This window comes from Meleagris gallopavo, chromosome 4, assembly GCF_000146605.3.
Source record: "Meleagris gallopavo isolate NT-WF06-2002-E0010 breed Aviagen turkey brand Nicholas breeding stock chromosome 4, Turkey_5.1, whole genome shotgun sequence".
NCBI classification, from domain to species: Eukaryota; Metazoa; Chordata; class Aves; order Galliformes; family Phasianidae; genus Meleagris; species Meleagris gallopavo.
In genome coordinates this window covers 31,635,004-31,641,076 of record NC_015014.2, presented here as the reverse complement: position 1 = coordinate 31,641,076, position 6,073 = coordinate 31,635,004, and the positions used below count along the sequence as shown (strand labels likewise).

General features: G+C 34.7%; 1 long non-coding RNA gene across 1 annotated transcript in view; it reads right to left on the bottom strand.

Annotated features, from left to right (window-relative positions):
* The window catches only part of LOC104910702, a 110,789-nt gene that overhangs the window by 36,549 nt on the left and 68,167 nt on the right, over positions 1-6,073 (bottom strand). The window contains exon 11 of the long non-coding RNA XR_004159583.1: positions 3,392-3,453. This is a non-coding gene — a long non-coding RNA (uncharacterized LOC104910702). The remainder of the gene's footprint in view (positions 1-3,391; positions 3,454-6,073) is intronic.

Here is a 6,073-nt window from a genome sequence, read left to right as displayed (position 1 = left end):
ACAAAAAAAAAACACAACCAACCAACCAAACAAAAAAAAAGCATCTGATACATCAGGGCAGTAGAGAAAAGTAGTATGAAGTAGTATGCACTGACGGGCTGAGCTGGTATAGTTCTTAATGTAAGTAGTTCTTAAGTTCTTAAAGTAAGGTTGTACAGCTTATTTTTCTGTCAGTGAGCTAGGAATCTATAGTCATAGGTCTCAGTTGATCCACAGGTTGATGGAAGGGAATTTTCACTCATCACAGCATAAGGCTGGCTCCTTCTAGCATCTATATTGTTCATCACTACACCTCCTCTACACTTTTCATTATTGTTGCCACATTGAATAGGGCAGCAACAGGTGCAACTTTTCTTCAGTCCATCAACAGTAAGTGTTAAGTAGATGACAGCTCCAAAATGCAACGTGCATCGTATTTTGTGACTAACACAATCTCCCTATCAGGCCATTTTGATCTTTCCACTTTAACTAGGGACTTTTTCAGGAAATGATCTTTTTACATGCTCTCATAAACTCTCAGAATGTTTGGCTTTGTTTCATTCTCTGCTAAAGAACACCAATAGTTTCTCTTTGGTTTTCCAGGGTATGTTTATTGAGCTGATAAATACTGCAAGATGGATTGAAAGAAACACTAGATTTATCTTACTTTGGCAAAGACAAAAGGAGTGGAATCCATTTTGAAATGACGAGAAAAATAATTACCATGTTTCAGTTATATTTTATTATTTATGTATACATATATATATGCATACATGAATGCATACACACAGATTTATATATACACACATATATACATATATATATTTACTTTTATGGGTACCTTCCTGACTTGCAGCCAATACATGGAAATGATAGCCAGCTTCTGCATTTAATTGTATCAGCGTATAATGCTAGACAGATTTTTCCTCCCCTAATACTGCAGCATGAGAGGAAGGTTTCAAAGGAAACAGAGAGAGAAAAAAAAAAAAAAAAAAAAACTTAGCTTCCCTTGTGCAACAAAAATAAACTAAAATGCATACACATCTAGATGATAGACTCAAATATAGTAATATGCTCTCTTTATAATCCAGAGAATACATGCCTGAACTAATAAATGCCTCAGGAAACAGTTAGTCGTGAGTGGAAGCCTTGTCTAAGTACAATGGATTAAAATCTGCCCAAACTAGCTAATGCTCTTTTTTTTTTTTCTTTTTTTTTTTCTTTTTTTAGGTACATGCAACACACAAACTGCATTTGAAATCTCAGAAAATCTGCTGAACTTTCAGCCCTTTTTGTATCTCTGTCTCTTCTTTTCACACACACGCGTAAACACACACCCCTTGGCAAACTTCAACCAGAAAATAAAGAAAAGTGCTTTAAGAAAGCAGATATTACTGCATTGTTATTCTGACCAACATTCTATAGAGCATGCAAAAAAATACAAGTTGTGCCTTTTATGCGTTTGTATTACAAACTAATGTTAAAGAATAAAAAGGCTGAACCCTTCTTTATTCAGCATGATGAGTTGAAGGTAAGGTCATTGCTTGCCAGCAGGCTATGACTGACTTTGATTATACGTTAGTATACCACTCTTCTGCTGCTGGGGAATATGTCATTAAAATACAGGAAACATTAATCTGTAGATTAATGCTATAAAAAGAAAACTTTTACACAATCTTTACTTCCAATTAAAAGAAGCTTAAAACCCTTAACCCTTAGAATACTACAATGCTGCCACTTTGTAAAAACTCAGGTGGATGTTTGTCCTAATCTGTTCCCCATCCATCTCCAGTTTTGCCTCAGTGTAAGATAAGTGAACTTACCATAGTTAGGTTCACTCAGAGCAAATATGCTGATCAGGTCTTCTGCCTCATAATCACAGACCCTACATGAGAGAATTGGTTCTGTGCATTTACTATGTGTTGTCTATCTGGAACAGATTTCAAATACTTTTCAGAAAAATGGTGATTGATCTCTACATAAATCCTTGTGTCTTAGGCTAGTCGAGAACACAGCACATACTATTATTTATTCATTATTTATTTTTATCAACCACTGTGGTCCATCTTGAAGCAATTGCTTTTCTCTATAAAGGCATCTCTATATCAGCTCTATTTGCTTCTAAGACCAAGTAATGTTTTAGTCTGGGCTGGGGGATAAGAGGCAAAGGGGGTTTATGGATGGACACGGATTTCTATGCTCTTCTCTATTTATCAGACACATGCAATTTGCTATCTGTTGTGATATGCAATTAGTCTGCTGAACCTCCAGTTCCCTCCCTGAATACACCCACTTATTCTCTTCTTATTTGTAAGGAGCTATTTTAATGACCAAGTCCTCACAAAAGGGTTTATAGTCACCAAGATTTTTAACACTTGACTGAAATGATGTAATTAACAGTTTTCATTATGTCTTAGATCTTTCAAGCCTATATACATACTGAAAATGCATTCAGTACTTTTGTTAGTATAATACACCTTTGCTTGCTATTGATAAAGATATAAATATGTACACAAGCATGGAATATTTATATATAACACTGTCTCAGTCTGCATATTTGGAAGTTTAGCACAGTTTCAACAATAGCATTAATACTATCATAGCTTTTACTACATATATATATATAAATAAAAATTCTGATATCCAGGTTTTGATGCTATACAAGCATTTAGTTAAACTAGTTAAACAGGAACCATGCTGGAAATATTTACAGTAAAACTCACCTGGCTTCAAGGATTGCTCCAGCACTGATACTTAGTTCTAGATACAGGGCAGAGTATGACAGTGATATGATTAAAATGTCTTCCGTGCAAAATATCTATTGCCTCAAGTGGAGTGGAAGAAACACACTATTGTTTTGGTTACCCATTCAACATTCATAAAATCACTCACTATCTTTCAGAGGGAGGTTTACTGCATATGCTGACAAATACGCACCACACAGTCGAAGGATTTACACAATCAGCTAAGAAGAAAATAAGTACCACAGGCAAGTGAAAGCACTACTGGTTGCTTTGGAAGTCAAAATATCTTCTAAACTGGAACACGTAAATTATATTCTACTTTAACAAGCAACAGAAAGGGAAAACAGCATCCTCTAAATCCTTTAAGATGTAGAACAGATTTTTAAATCATTACGTTAACTCAGTGGATTTATAGATTAATTGTTTCTTATTGTCCATTAACCCAGTGACCCAGCTTTTACTGCAGCTCAGATTCAAACAACAACAACAAAAAACAAAACAAAAACCAGCTTTCTAATCATGTAGGAATGAAAAACCCCTAATGAAGTTTAAAGACACACTTTAAACTTGGCTTGTTCTACCATACCAGATTGTATGTTGCTAATCCACAGCGAGTTACAGCTAGTTTGTCAAGATTAAACAGAAGAGGAATGAGAAAGTATTATTACCTCCTCAGAGGCTTCAATCAGTTTGCAGTCTACTGTGATGAGCTTGGCCACCTTCATGTTCCCTGGAGACAAGAAGGAAAGGAAATTAGTAAATAGCAATTCATAAAGATGGCTGTGGCTCTAAGCAGCATCTTGAGCTCTCTTTTTTCACCCTTCAGTAAACTGTCAAAAAAGAATGCCTCATCCATATAAAAATGTAATAAAATGCATATGTTTCTTTTACGTATGGAAAAGGTGCATAATTAGTTTAAGTAAAACAATGAAGACTGGATGAATGTATTTTCACAATACAAACAGAATGTTTCTCTCTTTTAAGCCTCTTTTTAAAAATCCAAGTAAAATTAACAGATGGGCTAATCTCATGTAAACTAAAAATAATACACATGCAGAGAAAGCTAAATTAATCACACTTTGTAGAAAGTGTCAGTTGCACATTCAGGGGAATCCAATCCTTGGCCTATTGGGACAGTGCATCAAGCCAGACAGATCACCTCGCATCACAGCAATGCAATTTTTCATCCCAGTATCCTCTGGCACCTTTGCCTAGGAATTAAAGGGCATATCCTTACTGCTTAACAAATCATTGTCTTTACCCTTACTGCTCAAGCAAAGAGGACCACTCTCATTTGAGTATTCAACCTTTTTATTGTATGCTTAACTTTAATTCACTCCTGGGCATCACTTTGGATTCTCCCAGACAGCTTTCTTCAAAACAACATAGAATAGAGGATTTTTATCCTAAAGCAGCACGAACTCAAGGAGCTGCTGGCCTGTGACGTGGAGCTCTTCCATAGTCTGCTTTTCATCGGTCCTGTAAAGACATCTAAATGAACTTGTGCAAGATATGACAATGTTTTTCAAGAGATGAAAAGGGTTTTTAGGAAACTGTCATCTTTTGGAATGTTAGAAAACCTGATACAAGCTTGATTTGTGCATCTTCATATGAGACTAAGTCCCTTCTCAGTATTCACATCCACTCTCTTTAACAGTTACATCATGACCCAAGAAGAAAAAAAATCACATAAATTCAAATACTTTGATTGTGAACACTTTTACAGATTGCAATAATAATTTACTTTCTAGTGAAAATATAGATCTGCTCTGTCAAGGTAGAATCTGCCAGTTCTGTGTTTTTGCCATACTGAGCCATATGTATTTTTTCTACTTGCACTGAACATGCTTCTTTCGGCTCAGCTCAGTTTGAAAGCTACTGAGAAGCACATTATTTAGGTACCTGTTATGTCACATTGCAGATATGATTGAAACATTTTTAAGAAGGAAAAAAAAAAAGACCCACTGCTCACACAGGATCAGAAAGAAAAAAAAATAAAAGCCACTCTGAATCTCCTGGAAAAAAGAACTGCACAAGTTCAAAATAAATGTTCTCTCCTTCCCCGCTTCCCTGATAGGAGAAGAAAAAAAATTAAAATACATTTTGGATCTGCACATCACAGATAGACTACAATCTGTGAAAGAAGTTATTTCATACTGGAAACACTCAGATATTACAGGGGTAAATATACTGGGGAAGGGTCATTTTGCAGAGGTGGTAAAAAATTAACATCAAAACACTTCTTTCACCAGTAAAAGCTTAATCAAAATTAAAGCATACTCAAAATACACAGATTTTTCATGTCTTTACCAATTTTTTTTTTTTTCTTACATGTTAAATCATGGCTATGCAGAATAAACAGATTGGGGTAGACTAACAAACTATAATTTAAATCACTGCTGAAGAATCTAAGTGAAGAAAGAATGTAAACTCAGAATATATGTTTAGCAACATTTACTTAAGTGAATTAAAAAAAAATTATGCATATTTGCTACTGCTGCTGGAGATTAAATCTGAGCTGCAGTGTCTGAGCTATTTATGCACTGACTTACTAAATTAAATCAAATAAACACATGAGAACACCAGTCCTTTTGTTTGCTTTCATTAAAACCCTGTCAGGTTATTTCTTTTTACATATCAGGACTTTGAGCAGGTAGATTATAGAACTGTTGAAGTGCCATACTCATGTTTTAGCATATCCAATAAGCAATGATAAAGGGGAACATTTTCTATGCCACTCTTGCCAAACATTTTTGAAATGTTTATTGGTATAACTTTGAAAAGTTGTGTTAATTAATACTGAAATACCTTTCTGATGCAAAGTTCTTAAATTACAGTTATCTTAGCGTTTTGAACATTTGCAGGACCCTTCTGATATTCTATGAAACAATCAATCTAAAATGCTTATTGTCTCTGTCTTTTTCCCTATATGACTTCCTAGTAAATAGTGTAAAACATATATAAATTCCAGTCATTTTTAATGATGTCTTTAGAGTTATGTTCTCTGTTTTGCAAGATTTCCCATACACAAAAAAGAACTTCATCTTATTTTACTCCCAGTTACGCATCTCAGGATTCAAAAAATCTTCAGTGCTCTCATCTAATTTGTGAGATAATGCATTTCAAGGGATACGCCTTTTTTGGACTGGACTTCTTTTGGGTTCATGTATGATTTGATTAAATAAATAGTCCAGACTTGTACTGTTTCTCAAGGATGATTACAGAGAAATTGTCCATATGTAGGACCTAAGCCAGTGAAACAATTTCCCTTTCATATTCTTTCATAACAGTCTGCCAGTATGGAAACTTCATCATACTTGCTGAAGTTTTACAGGAAGTAAACCTTTTTT